This window comes from Talpa occidentalis, unplaced genomic scaffold (assembly GCF_014898055.3).
Source record: "Talpa occidentalis isolate TD23 unplaced genomic scaffold, MPIMG_talOcc4v2.1 talOcc4.8, whole genome shotgun sequence".
Classification (NCBI taxonomy): domain Eukaryota; kingdom Metazoa; phylum Chordata; class Mammalia; order Eulipotyphla; family Talpidae; genus Talpa; species Talpa occidentalis.
In genome coordinates this window covers 13,864,037-13,879,340 of record NW_023605194.1, presented here as the reverse complement: position 1 = coordinate 13,879,340, position 15,304 = coordinate 13,864,037, and the positions used below count along the sequence as shown (strand labels likewise).

The 15,304-nt window shown below is 49.5% G+C and overlaps 1 long non-coding RNA gene across 1 annotated transcript; it reads right to left on the bottom strand.

The window, feature by feature from the left end:
• Positions 1-516: 516 nt before the first annotated feature.
• Positions 517-12,172, bottom strand: LOC119233963 (uncharacterized). The gene is made up of 3 exons (XR_005122511.2): positions 11,991-12,172; positions 2,508-5,255; positions 517-1,639 (listed from the first exon to the last, which is right to left on the bottom strand). It is a non-coding gene; the product is annotated as an uncharacterized LOC119233963 (long non-coding RNA).
• Between the last annotated feature and the right edge of the window lie 3,132 nt (positions 12,173-15,304).

The following is a 15,304-nucleotide window of genomic DNA, read 5'->3' as shown; positions in this document are numbered from 1 at the left end:
TGGCAGGCACTTCCTAGCCCCCAAAATGGCCTCAGCCACACTCTGCCATCATCACTCCTTGGGCTGAAGCTTGCCCCTCCTTCTGGCTTCCTGGGGGCTGCACGCAGATTTATTGGCAGCTGCCATGTCACCTTCTGGACCCTGGAGACCCTTCCTGTGTGCACTTTGCCCCCAGGGCCGGGGTCACAGAGGTCTTAAAACCTGAGATCAGAGAAGGATGAGGGGGAGGGTGACAGCGACCATATATCAGGGTCCCAGCTGTTAGCTGGGGTTCTATCCCAGCCAAGGACAGATGGGACCAGGCTCCCAGGGTCAGGATCCACTGAGCACCAGGGGTGGGGGCCCCCAAGGAGGGTGAGGAATTCATGTGACTCTCCTTTGCACCAGTAGGTTCCCACGCTCTCCCTCCTGCAGCCGGGAAATGAAGTGACAGGTCATCCTGACAAGCAACTGATGACAGGCCCTGTGGGACATATTTAGAACTGCAGCCAGCTCCTTCCAAAGGGGTTAAGGGCATGCTTGGACTTCTGTGGGACACCTGCTGGTAACCAGCCTTTCAGTATTGACGCTGTTGCTGAATCCCCACAAGAGCCCCTATTTTAGCAGAGGAGACTGACACTCAGAGAGGGAAAGCAACTTGCTGATGTGACCCAGCTAATTCAAGGCAGAGAAGCATTAGGAACCTGGTTCCTCTGGCTGTTGTTTTTTTGTTTGTTTGTTTGTTTGTTTGTTTTTGTTTTTTGTTTTTTCTCTCTCTCCTTCAGCCCCAGCTCTCCCTGCCTAACCCTTTTCTTGTGGTTTCCACCAGAAGGTACCTTAGACTTGTAAAATGCTTTCAGGACTCAGCAGTCCCATTTAGGGCCAACACTGCTTGGCTGGGCATTTGCCCACAAGGGGATGGGTAAATTGTGGTGCTTTATTGGGAAACTTGTTTGAATCCCTTTTCTTCTCTCTATGCACACAAATTCTAATGAATCTCACACAAAGAGTCTTCTTCCTTTGCCTCTGTGCAGACATATGAAAGAATCCCTTTCAAATGACCCCCCTCCCCCACCATACTCATTCATACTGAACCACTATATTTAACCTCACAAAGCTGTTAATTTTTGACAAATAGCACTAAAGACAGTCTCAGTTTTAATATTGCTTGTTTAATTCTTTCATTAATGTTTATCTCTTTAACTTGATGGTTACCAAAATAAGCAGGTACTGTATTTGCTCAATTTCTGGTAGCACATGACCCAGGGGCACCCAGGGACCCTGGCTGTTGTTTTTTTAAATGCAGACACAACAGGACGACAACAGCAAAAACAAACAACAACAAAAACCACACAGACACAGTTAAGCTCTCAAAGCATAGAGAAACCAACCATTCTTACCTTCAGGGAGAACCTTCTAAGAACAGGATATATAAAGGATAAATGCATTTGATACTTTCTGGAAGGAGTATAAGAAATCATTAAAAGCCAAAACCTTCAGAAAGGGAAACTGGAATGGAGGAGGGAACAGCGAGAGAATTTTGCTTTTCATTCTGTGTCTTTCTCCAGCATTTGAACTATTTTCCATTTGCATTTAAAAACAAAGGCTTGTCCAAGGGGTCGGAGTGTGGAGCATTTTAAATTTTCTTCTTGGTTCTTTTCTGAAATAAAAAAGAAATGTTTCTTAAAAAAAAAAGTTGCAAAGCTGATGAAAATTGAGTACTGAATCCCAAGAAAATTGCACAAATACACTTATTCATATAATTAAGAACTCTTTGTAGGGGAGATGGGAGGAGATAATTATACTTGAAAGCCAGGCTGAACAAGATTTTCATGACTGAGAGCACAATAAATTTGTCTCATATCTGTACATTGATATTGAAACTGCTGGCATAAAAAATTAAAAATGAGGAGGCACCTAGCTAATGTGGTTTCTGGGACCAAGCATTTCATTTTACTTTGAGTCCCACACCTTCTATGAAGCTTGAACACAGTGGATGTTCCCCAAAATCCATTGGTTAATGGGTAATTTTCCTGTTGCGTGATAAAACAGGTACCCTGTCAATACCTGTTCAAGGAAACCAGTAATAAATTGCCATTGAACCCCAGCACTACCCTGGACCCCAGCTACTATGACCCTAACACAGGTGGGGCCACAGGTGAGTCGCATCAGGTTGTGAGAACTAGTCTAAGGTTGCATTAGTAATTGACAGAACTCACATTTGAACTGAACAAGTCTAGATCTGGGGAGCCCTCATTCCTGTCTTTGAACATTTGTGGCTAGAATGATCTGGCACTTCCCTCACTACCTTGCTATAACCCTCTTTCCTGCCCCTGGATCTAGATGACATGATTCAAGCACGACGATCCTCTGAGCCTTTCCTTCCCATGAGGACTCTTACATGATGTCACTTCCCACCCAGTCTCACCTTCTAGTCCTGCTCCCTAAACTCTAGCCCACTGATCAGACACCCACTCTCCAGCCTCTGTGGTCATCCACACCTCCCACCACTTCCCCTCAGCCCTCACCTGGTGCTCGTGGCCACTATCTACCTGCTGTCACTCTCAAGGGGTCCATATGGATTCTCTCTCAGGGCAAAGAGAGAGAATGTTGCAATTCTCACACATCTCCCAGGCCACCCCATTGTGGGGGGTGCCTGTGGAGTCACAGCACGAGGGTCTGGGCTTCCTGGAGGCGGTAGACATTCAAGGACTCATCAGGGTCTGCAAGGGGGGCAGAGGAGGCCCTAAGGACTAGCCCCTGCCTGCCTTCCCCATTGTGAACTCGCACAGCCTGGCATGTCGCAGGCCAGCAGTGGCTGTTCATTGAATGAAACAACAGATAAAGGGCCAAATAATAAGAGAATCTGTTTAGTCGTGAACCAAGGCAGTCGTGCGTGGGTCAATCCCTCTGGCGGGGTAAGACCATCTGTGCCCAAAGTGGCTGCACAGCAAACCTCCCCAAGTGGAACCTTTGGCAAGACACTGGAACGGTCTTGTGGCAGGCCTGGAGTAAAAGGGTGTAGGGACGGGGCTGAGGGTGCCGTGGTCCCCAGCTTCCTGCTTAGGTGGGCTGAGCTGCAAATCCATCTTTTGGTTTCAACCCGATAAAAGTTTTTAACATGTGTACATCATTTTTACCACTGTGGTAGGAAAAATAAGTTTAATGCAGGCATAACTTCTGTCCCCAACCACTCGCTTATTGGACTCTCATATGTGCCCCCAAAATAAGCAGGAATCTGTTTCATGGAAGTTGAGCTTCAAAGACATTTACCTACTTATCAGAATTACTCAGTTCTAAGTTCTCGTCCTAGTCCAGAACATTACTGCGTGATATTTGATCTCCTTATTCTTATGGAGGGGGGCTGAGGGTCATTTGTACAGAAAAGACCCTAAGGAGAGGGGGTGTGGATACTATTTAACCCTTATCAAGTCATATCTATGTGTCAGAAATGTAGAAATGGACTTAATCCTGATGTCTGTGGGGCAACCGTACTCCTCAGATATCACATGGAAAACAGTGGAGTGGACAAGGGGCTGCTGGGTTTGTCTCAGAAGTCCCTGGTGACTTGGTGGTTGGGCCTCCCAGCTTACCAGCTGACCAAGAATCTGCAGCAGTTCCAGGTGTCCCTGCCCTGCCACAGGTCCCTGCCCAGCACCCTGTGACTCCCAGTCTGTGAAAGGAATTGGGAGACAGGGCCGCACACCACCCTGGGCTTCCCAAGGGGCAGACTTGACTCCCTTTCCCAGGCTCGGATTGGTCTCCAGCTGGCAAATAGCCAAGGCTGCTGCCCCCACCCCCCTCACTTGGTAGGAGCTCTTATCTCAGAAGCTGCTAGAAGAATTCAGCACCTTTGACCCTCTTTCACTACTCCTTGGGCAGGTGGGCAAAGATGCGCTAAACAGCAGCTCAGCTAATTCCCAGAAGTGCCCCCGTAAAACACACAGGGTCCCCTTAGAGGTGGCACGGGCACTTCCCCCAAAGCCAACCCCAGGGAAGCAGCATCATTGACCCCTGAGGCCTGAGGCGAGATGCAGGAGGTTAGTCTGAGGCGCGTGGGAGTGCAGAACCGGCTGGAACCCACTGCTCCTGAATCCCTTCCTTGCACAACATTGCTCACCCTGAGGCCCCGCATTCCATGCCTGGGGTTTAAGTCGCCCGGGTTATGAGTCCTCCTTAAAGATGAAAATACCCTCAGGGAGGGACACATTCACCACAGGGAGCAGAAAAATAAATCCCACAGCTGCATTGCTGTGGACACAGCAAGAACCGGGACTTGCTGGATGGGAGATGCAGAAAGGGAAGGAGTGGAAAAGTACCTCAGAAAGCCTTACCCTCCCTCACCCCAGTGCTCCCCACAGTGGGCAGGGGTGAAGCCGGGCTGCCACCTTCCTTTCCTTCTGTGCATATTTGCTGGACGCCAACTCCCCGCCAGGTGCTGGGCCAGGTGCCAAGGACACCAGGTTTGCTCAATCAAACCTGCGAGGGGAGGGTGAATGAGCTCTCTGGCTCTCTCTAGCTCTTATGGTCTCCTCTCACACGCACATAATGACAAAGACTGCAGCTCCCTCCCCCACCTTCTACCCACCCCCCTCCTGCTTTCAGAGCCCAGTCTAGACCCACAGGCTGATGGGACACAGAAGGAGCAGAGCTGGCCTCAGGCAGGCTCACCAATGGTGGGGAACTTTGAAGAAGTCATCCACTGCCTTGGACCCTCTCATCGCTGGGGTGAGGCAGAGGGTTCCTGAGGTCCTTTCTTGCTCAAGCAGTCTTACGAGGCAACGCATTCCTTTGTCCTAGCCCATAAGATAAGATTTTCCCCTTCCCCATGCCCTCAAGTGAGTCAGATCCTGGGCATCTCTCTGGTTGGCCTCCACACAGGAAAGGGATAAGCCTCACTTCCCAGCAAAAGTCCATCTTCCATCCGAGGTGGGCCCTTTCCTGGGCGGTGGTTCCGGAGCTAAAGCAGGAGGATCTGCTTTAAGAGGACACCTGGACACTTGTTAGAAAAGCAAAGCTCAGCCCCCAGTGCAGGTGTGGGGGGCCTGGCAATCCACTTTATCAAGCCCCCCAGGTGATTCTTATGTCATTAGTTTGAGAACCCCTGGCGCAGAGAAGACTTAGGCTAGGATTTGTAGGGGGGGTGGGTGTGAAGCGGGAGATGGAAGAAATGAGCTTCAGCATGGGAATTTGCTGTCAACCACGGAGGAGGAGTCGGTGTGGTCCTGCTTCTGGTGTCCTGAGGTGAGCTGCCTGTGGCTTCCAAAGTCTGGAACCTCCAGAATATCAAGAGCCTTTCTTCATAAAGCTTTTAATTCACTTAATGCACAATTAAGATTTGAATATATTCTCACTGGAAAAGTTCAAAGCTTAACAAAAAATTCAAAGCAACTTGGAAAAATGCTCCATGGAGGCCCGAGCGCCAGACCCCTCCCCCGAAAGCAGCCACTGTTATCTGCTTGGGGTATATCTGAGGAGGAGGGTGCTCGGTACCTACAGAACTCACAGTCTGAAGTTTCTGGTTGTTTGTTTGTTTTTTTTTGTTGTTGTTGTTGTTTTTTAGTCTGAGGGTTTCTGCCTAGACAGGACGATGGTGAGTGTGTCATGCATCAGCTCCCACCTCCCTTTTATTAACACACCTCAGAGATCCATCACCACACATGGGACGCCGCTTAACCATGTCTCCAGCGTGGCGGCTACTGGGGCAGAAAAAATATTTTCACACCACGCCAGAGTATACCCCTTTACTGGGGTCTCATACCTCCCCAGTCATGCCTACCCTACGGGGAGCATGCAGACACGTGTGTGTACACACACACGCACACGCACACACACATATATACACACACGCACACGCACACACTGACAGTGTTCTCATTAGAGGAACCTGCCCCAGCCTTGCCCGGCCATGACCAGCCCTGAGGAGGGGTCATCCTTTGGCTGCCTGCCAGGTGTCCCTTGGTCCTGAGACAGCCCCCCTGGAACCTGAAGACTGAGGCACCCACAGGCTGTGTCACTACTGTGCGTGTTTGTGCAGACATTTATCCTGACTGGGAGTCCAAAGTTTTCAGATTCCCAAAGACCTCTGAAACCCCAAAAAGCATTAAAGCCACAGTCGATTGTTCTTCACGGAGAAAAGCAGATTAGCCAAAATAATGTCTGACATTCTGGAGTGTGAAGTTAACCTTACAGAGGTGGAGGCAGTTAGCTCTTGGAAAGATGGTGGCCTCCCCACTCCCAAGCTTGGACCTGGGCTTGGTCTGCTCTCTGAGTGGCACAGTGAGAGGGGAAAAAAGCTAAAGACCAGACAGGGACAGGTGAGGCAGGTGAGCTACGCAGTGTGTTGGCTTTGAGAGACTTCCCCAGATCCAAGTCTTTTCCAGAAACTTAGAGAGTGACTATTTGGAAATGAGGTCACTGCAGGTAAACTTAAGGTGGGGTTACACTGGAGCAGGGTGGGCCCTATAGCTCATATTGTAACAGGGTGGTCCCCAGGAAAGGAGGAGGTTCCCTGCCCCACCCAAGGGAGGGTGGAGCTGAGCAGGAAGAGGAGAAGCGGCAGAAGAGACTGAGGAAGGAAGCAGGATGGAGCCAGGAGATCTGGAGGAGGCGCATGGAGCCTAGAGACACGTGAAGAAACTGCGCTTGCCTTTTGGTCGTGGACGGGGTGACACAGATGTGGGTGAGACCCGTGGGGAGGTGACAATGGCAGCTTTAACTTGATGTTGATTTTGCTCTTTTCCTTCCGGGCTTGTCTGGTTGTTTCTGACCCTTTTCTGTGGGTCCCCACTGGAAGATGCTTTAGACTTGTGGCAGGCTTTGGGGCCTTGCTCTGGGCCAATCCCATTTGGATGGAGTTTTACCCACGAGGGGACGGGTAACTTTGGGTGCTTCATTTAGAAACTAGACTCTTTGCCTTTCCTGTATTGTTTCCTAGTTTTATTAAAGTTCCTTCCCATTAAAGTTTCATGTTTTGTGTTGCTGCGGCGGATGGCAGAACCCATTTAGAATAGGCAGGTTTGCGGGGTTTGGGCTGCCCCTCTCCCTGCCCTGTAACAATATGACTGGGGTCCCTACACAGAGCTGGGCATAGACACAGAGGCCATCTGGGGAAGAACGCCAGGTGAAGATGGAGGTGGATACTGGGTGATCCCCCGCTAGGAGCCCACAGGAATGCTGAAAACCACCAGAAGCTGGAAGAGAGGCCTGGAACCTTAAACTTCTAGAAGGAACCAATACCTGGAGTTCCAAAGGAACTCCAGGCTGCAGAGAATACATGTCTGTTGTATTCAGAGAATACATGTCTGTTGTTTAAACCATCTAGTTTGTGGTACTTCATTATGGTCACCCTAGAAAAGAGATATACCAAGTTAGGGGTGGCCAAAACCAGCTCAACAACAGCTCCCAGGGAGCCCTGAAGCCCCCAGCTCTCAGAAACTCAAAGGGCTGGACTTCTTTGTTTCAAAGATCCTGTCGTGTGTCCCACACGAGCTGCAGGCTCTGATCGCTCAGGTGTGCAGGCAACCCTCCTCCTGGAGAGATTTCCCCTAATCAACAGCCAAACCAAACACATGTTACTCTCCAGGCCCAGAGTCACCTGCCACTTGGCAATGAGAGCATGTCAACCCGGTTCCTGGCTGGCAGCACTGACGGGCCCATCTGCTCCGGAAGTGCCTGGGCTGGGTAAACACAGCCAGGCTCTGCCTCCCACGGGTGGACAGCAGGGCCAGACAGAAGACCTGGGCCTCAGCCCTCAGTCCCCTGGCTCACTTTCCATGCAGGAGGAACGGCCTTCCTGGAAAACGAGAAGGAAGGTACAGGCAAGGAAGAGTGGGGGTTGTCTGGGTTCTAGCCTACTCTCTGTTCACTCCCCAGAATCCCTCCTGCTGGGGCCTGGGTCACTGCCCCCTCCCATGAGCCCTCCCTTCCTCACTCACGCCCACAGAAAGCCATCTGCCACCCTTGCCCCCTGGCAGGCACCACAGACTTATGACTCAGCGCCCAGGCCTAAGGCTGCTCTGTGGGTGGCCGCTGAAAACCTTGGTGGGGAGAGAGGGGGGCTGGAAAGAGGGGATGTGGTGGGGAGAGAGGACACTTGCAGGGACCCCAGGTGGCCTTTTCCGGAGCTGAAACCCTGACAGCACTGGCTTGATCAGGGTTTTATAGTTCACCAACTCAAGGGCAGAAATGTTGCCTAAAATACAATGGTTTCATTAAAATGCACCAAATTCAGTTCCTTTTTTCCCCTCAGGGTTTTACCACCTGTTCTCCAGGCCCAGACCTCAGGCTATATGGGGACCTGTTTCTCTAGAATATTCCATACTTACTTCTTCCTGTGCAACCCTCAACCTCAAGCCCTTGGATAGCACCTTCACCCCCACATTCCCTTGAGGGGATGTTTTCCCATGAAGGCATTAAGTGCTTGTCCCAAAGGTCTAGCAGTGGGGGTGAGACTGTAGGCATCATTCTGGGGACTGGAGTGAGTGTCGCTTCCATCAGTGGCAGGGCAAGGGTCGGTCCTTGTCCTGGGCATCTTGAGAAGAGGGCCCCATGTCTGGTTCTGCATCAGGCACCCTTTACCAGTGTAGATTTCACTTAAGGGTGCTAAGTTCTAGGAGTTGAGCTCTGAAGGAATAACCCAGACTGGGCCTGCCCAGATGAAAGATTTGGGTTTGAGCTCCGGTCATCACCGAGGGTGATGGGAGGCTTGGAAGACTCAGCACCCCGAGGCCTGAGTTCCCAGCCTGCAGGAGCCTGCTTTGGGTCCCCTTCCAGAAGGACCAGAATCCTCCAAGGCCTCTTGTGAAATGAATGGAGATTTAGTCACCTCCCCTCAAAGCTGAAAGAGGCCCTTGGAGTCTGGCAGTGTCTTCCTCCTTCCCAGCAGCACCAGGGGTGGGTGCAGCTCTGTTTTCTCTTGCAGAGTCAGGCAGTGGTGCCCTTCATCATCCAGGCCAGGATACACCAAAACAACCCCATAGTTCCCCCCAGAGGTGGTTTTGCTGTTGGTACCCAAGGAAACAGATCAGCTCTAACAAAAGTAAAGGATTTTGGGAGGTCCCAAGAAAGCTCAAAATTGCAGCAGGAAGAGTCTGGGTATGTTTGATTCTGGTGCTACATCCACCTGTGGACTGGAGGCAGATTCCTACTCTGTGCCTGCTTTCCTCAACTCTGTGATGGGACAAGAGTACCTTCCCCAAAATGCTGGCAAGAAAGTTCAATGAGGCAGACAGTTGTGAAAATGCTAACTGAAGATAGTTATTCTGGTGCCTTTCTTCATGGAAATGTATAGTAATAGCCTACTGAGTAGTAAAGGTCTAGTAATAATAGGCATGTTAATTATTCATTTAGCACTTTCTGTATCGACAATGTCAGACTTTTTGATGAAGGTTTTGCCTGTACCACCTCCTCCCTTATGCCTTGTGTCTTTCTCCCCAGAACCCCCCAGAGGGGCCTCCCCCTGTCTTTATGCCACCCCCCACCCCGTGCATTGTATTGGCTATTTTCCAGCCCAACCCTCACCCTGGGGAGAGTCTGCCAGGCACATGTTTCTTCCCAGAGCAGGAAAGTGGGCAGAAAACAACACAACTGAATCAGAGTTCATAATTTCTGTGCAATTTCTTCAGAAGTATCGGCCTCTAGATAAAACCCAAATCTCCACCCGAGACTGGTTCTATTTGCCCGGTACTCCTACTAGCCCAATGCACAGCTGCAGAGATTTGATTTTCCCACACAGCAAGCATGAGCATCTACTGACGTGAAGCCACTCCCTGCAGCAATCAGGTGCCACGTCCTCCCAGGAAGCACCCAAGGTGCTTGGGAGGCTCCAGACACTGCTCAGAGAACCAGGGACGCAGGAGTGAGGAACAAGTCGACTTTCTACAGAAAGGATTCAGACCCCACATATGTCAATGAGGTCATTGCTGAGACTGAGGGTCTGTCCCCAATATGGACTTAGGGGTGGAGGTGTCCTCTCTACCTGGAGTAATTGGGGAGGCTTCTGAAAGGTGACAGTGACCCAAAAACTGAATGATAAGACACAGGTACACAAAAAGCTGGGGGAGAGCAGATGCACAGGCCCTGGAACAGGAATGTGCTGGGGCTCTTCAAGGAGTAGGAAGAAGGCCAGGCTGGGTGCCTGGAGCTGTGAGAGTGAGGGCCAGCGGGGGAGCCAGATCCTGACAGCTTCATAGCATGGTGATGAGTTGGAATTTTATGCTCATAGCCAAGGAAGACTTTAAAGCTGGACAATGACAGTTGTGACTTAACTAAGTAGAAAGATCACTCAAGCAATTGTGTGAAGAATGGAGGGAAGTGGCAAACAGCTGTGAGGAGGTTGCTGTGGTCTGGACCACAGGACCAGCTGGCCCACGAGGCGATGGGGGTGGGGGGGCAGAAGGTAAATGCTGTGATACTAACACAGGTGAGGCATGAGTGCTGACCCCCATCTGTGCTCTGTGATACCCAACACAGAGTTGGGTACTCCCTAAAAAGAAGGTGCTGGTACCTAGATGTGTGGCCAGGATTGGGAGACGGGATGGAGGTGACAGGGTTGTGGAGAAGGCCTAGCATGAGCCACAGGAGGCCAGAGCCCGAGGGGGGGGGCCTTGGGAGTGGGGGAGCCCTGGGGCTGGCATCCCACATCCTTCTTTCAGTTCCCTAATGTGTGTGCTGTCTTTCCATTCTTCAAAGGTCATTTTCCGAGCAACTATCGGTGACATAAGTGTGTTCCAGAAATGAAAACTTGAAAGTATTTAGAATAAAAACAGCTCATACTCATTTTTTAATTTCAAAATTTTGTTTAACTTTTACATTTGCCTGATAAAAATTTCAGAGTGTAAGAAGCACACAGAACAGAAAAGATGACTCCTTCCACCCTACCCTCCTCCCTGGGAAATACTCTGTTTTCTGTTCATTTTTAATGTTTTCAGAAATACCCTTAACACACACACACATATACATCTTATTTTTAAACTCAAAGATAGCATAGTATACCATCTCTCATAAATTATATTTCTTAAAAGACCATTTCATGTCAGCCCATGAATCACCAGCTCCTTCTTTTGTAGAGGCCATGTGCTACACCATGCTGGGGATATATTGTAGGAAAATAGGTATTTAGATGGTTTCCAAGTTTGGGCTGCTATAAACAATGTCACAACAAACATCTTCATATGTAGGTCTTTGGTGTTTCTGTTGGATAAATTCCTAGAAGCGGAATTTCTAGCTCTAGGGATAATTACATATTTTCTGTTTGGATAAATATTGACAAATTGCTCATTGGAGCAGTTGGACCAATTCATTCCTGGCCCCCATTCCTCAGTGTCCCTGACAGCATCCCCTTCGCCATGTCAACACAAGCCTTGTCCAAATGTCCCATCTCTGTCAATCTCATGGCACCTGACAATTTGCATATGTTAAGAATAAGTTCACCTTTCTTGGCTGGTGGGTGCTGTCACCCCCATTCAGTAGGAGAGCTCAGTCCACAGGCTCCAGGACAAAGCCAGTGTCCCAGCCAGACCATGAATAGCAGACAGGGCAGAAGCACAGCCAGGAACAGCACAGGCCAAGCCAGGAGGGAAGTAGGGGCCAGGCCAGGGAGAGGTTGCCCCCACAGATACTCAGTCAGAAGCCATAAGACCAGCCCACAGTTTAGCCTATAAATAAGCCTATTCCACTAGGACCTAGGACCTGGCCTACCTCTTCTGCAATCCCGCCTGGGACAGCCCGAGGCCCGGATGTGGGTGTGGATGAGCCATACTAGGGCAGTGGGAAGTAGGTCGCTGGCTGGAGGAGTGGGGAATTTAGGAGCAGAGATAAGAGTGAGACTGAAGTCCCAAGTTTCGTTTCTTCCCACCATAAACAGGTTGGCGGTGGCAAAGCAGGAAAATGCAGGCTCCATTGAGAGAGAGAGAGAGAGAGAGAGAGAGAGAGAGAGAGAGAGAGAGAGAGAGAGAGAGAGAGATCACTGTCAATAAACCACAGTAAGTAGCCCAGTGGACCTTCCTTACCTTAGCATCACTCGCTAAGCCTCTTTGGGAGCCTCTTGACTGCCGATTTTCTAGTAGGCTCCACTTCTGTGAACTCAAAAGTAATGGAATCAGCTTCAACAAAACAATGTTCTAAATAAAGAAATGTAATCAGAGCTGCTGACCTTCAAAGGAAAACTTGTTTTGTAGGCCTTGGACTTGAAGGGAGGAATGTGAGAGTGTGTGTGTGTAGATTATGAATTTCGTGTGTGGCTGAACACTAAGTTCTACCATCCTCCTAGAACTTGCCTATTAAAAAACAACTTTCAAGAAAAGAGTCAGAGTAAGGAGGGCAGGGAAACTTGACTGTTTCGAAAATGACATCAGGGTATTACTCACAGACAGGCTTCCCAAAGGAGTGGGTTCTTTAAAGTCCCCCTCCCAGGCGCAGAGCAAAGCCTGAGCAGAAGTTTTAAGAGCCCCCCTGTGGGGTCCAAAGGTGGGCAGGGCCAGGGATGAAACCCCCAGGGCAGGCAGGTTCATACTAGGCTGTGTCCTTGACAAGAGGCTCGGTGAGCACTGAGAGTCAGAATTCAGCCATCATGCATGGCTCTCCTGGGTCCAGGGTATCACCCAGAGGAGCCAGAGTGTGGTCTGTGGCCAGCAGTGATCATCTGAGGTTCTGGGGTTCTCGCTCTTTGTCTTCTTGGGCAAAGATGCTCCCTCCTCCTTCTCCAGTGTTCTGAGAGTCTATCTTCTACGCCACCTACCCATCCATTGCACTGACTCAGATGGTTGGTAAATAAACCATTTTTTGAGCCCAGAACAAATTAGAGACCCTGACAATACTGAGGGGGATGCAGAAACAGGCACAGCAGTGGCAGGTGTTGCTCTGGGAGTCTCACCTGGGGTGGCGGGAGTATAGGTAGGTACAGTCTCTTGGAAAGCAGAGTAAAGGTGAACTTACACTGATCATCTAGCAATTAATCCCTCTCCTAAGTATATACCTTGGAAACTCTTACACCAGTGTGAAAGACCAGATGTTCAAAGAAACAGTGTTCATAATAATAAAATTATGAAAAACCCTGAGGTCCTTTACCAAGAGACAAATTGCAATTTGCAGTCCACTCCCACAGTGTAAAGGGACATTATGAAGGGGTGACAATGAACAAACCGTTAGTTACATTAAGTAAGGCAGAAGAATCTTAGAAATAAATGGTGTGAAAAAAGCAAGTTTAAGAAGACCTCAGATGATATATAAACAAGCAAAGCTAAACGATATTTCCTAAGGAACTCATACAAAAGTATCGCAAATTTTTTTAGAGCAAGGAAACACTGAGGATAAAATGAAGGGCTGTTGTTACTGTAAGGACAGGTAGGTTATGGGACAGCAGAGGAGTCCACAGGTAGGATCTAAGGTCTAGTTCCTGGATCATGTAAGTAGGTTATAAGTGTCGCAAGCAGGGAAGCAGACCACCTTGGTGGGCTCCCTCAGGGTAGGTGCTGCCAATAATCCTCTGGCCATAAATGGTGCCTTTTCAGTATGCTTTATTCACACAAGTCACACACAATCAAACACCATGGCTAGCACTACCCTAGCGCTGTGTCCCTTGAGCGATCACTTACCACAATGCCACTTTTAGTCGCTGGGGACGAGTCATCCGTGGTTCTGCAGCTCACGTTCAATCTCTTGATCTGGGCGGGTCGAATCTGGTCTGGGCTCTGCAGGGACACATGGCAGCCGCAGCCCATGAGTGCTGTTCTGGGTCTTCTCCGGTGGATCTCGAAGGGGCATGGCGGCTCTCAGTCACGCAGTGACGGGCTGACCTCGAGCTCACCCCGAGCCGAAGTGCTTTGAGATGGCTCAGTTTATATACTTTCCCTGAGCTAGGTTACATCATTTATTTTTCTCAACATTTTCAATAACATATTTGCATCCAATAATATATGCGTATTTATATTTCACTTTCACCAAAATATTTTCTTCACTCCAAATTAATTATCAAAATAAAAAATATTTATTTTTGCTCATCCTCGGACAGCTGCTGCCCGATATCCTCGGCCAGCTGGTGTCCAATGAGAATATATGTTTCCTTACATCATAATCTACCCGCGTCTGCTGTGCGCCGTCTGTGTCTGCGAAAAGCTGGTATCCAATAGGGATGTAGGTGATGTTTATAATTTACATGCTTCCTACAGTGTTCATTTTACATTTTATTAATTGTATGTTCTACTATATCAAAATTACATAATATACATTTTCAAAGAAAGAACTCCTGCTCTAAGGAGCTTTCCATCCATGTGAGGAGACAGAAGCATGGACCTCAAACAAGCCATTTTGTATCTTAGCACAAAACATGAACCTTGTAAACCCTTGTGTTTGTTTGGACTCTCCATTCCACGTGACCGAAACCAAACTCAAACCATTCAAGCAAAAGTAAGTTGTGAGTAAATAGTAAGTAAATCCGCTCACCCATTGAGCTGGGGCCAGGCCCAGGGACTCTAGAAACTGAAATAAGGAACCTTCACTTCCTTGCTCTTTCTGCATCTTTTTTGGTCTCATTTTCTCCTACTGGGGGCTGGTAGCTTCCATCTGGGGAGGGGAGGAAAATGCAGGTAGCACTAGCCTAACTGGCCTGGCCACAGACACAATCAAAGAGAGAGATTTTCTTCCCATGATCCAAATACAACCCCCCCAGGCAGGGATTCCTATTGGAATAGTTTGGGTGGATGAGGCCCATCCCTGGGCCAGGGGAAGGGGCAGGGTGTGGTGGGACGCTCCCCTCTAAGCTCAGGGAGAGGCAGAGGGGCTGTTTCCCAGAGGAAAGAAAGCCATCAGGAGAAGGGATGCCAGATGACAACCATGGCGGGGCTTGGATGACAGAGGAATTGGAAGGAGCTGTGGGTGTAGGGACCGCTGTGCCCCTCTCTGGAGGAAAGGTCCTAGCCACCTAGCCTGAAGGAAGAGCAGAACTTAAAGCCTTGGCAAGAGGGAAAAGGGGAAGGCAGGGAGCGCAGGAGGAAGGATGACTCCCGCCAGACCCTGGAGGCAGAGACTGACTATGTAATGCCAGATGCCTTGAATGACCCTGGGGGAGTCATTTTAATTGTTCTGTGGGCTGGTTGGCTCCAGGGTATAAAAACAAGCCCTGAAGGGAGGGATTCCCTGGAAATGAAAGATAGGTAGCAAAAAGCAGGACACAGGATGTCGCAGAAGCCTCAAGGACACCCCCACACAGGCCTTGAGCTGACTCAAGCAAAGGTTGGGGGCAGCAGAGGGGACAGGCTAGGGGCAGGCTGGGAACCACATAGTTACAGGCCAGGAATTTTTCCTTCTTGAAGGCATTGCCTCAAGG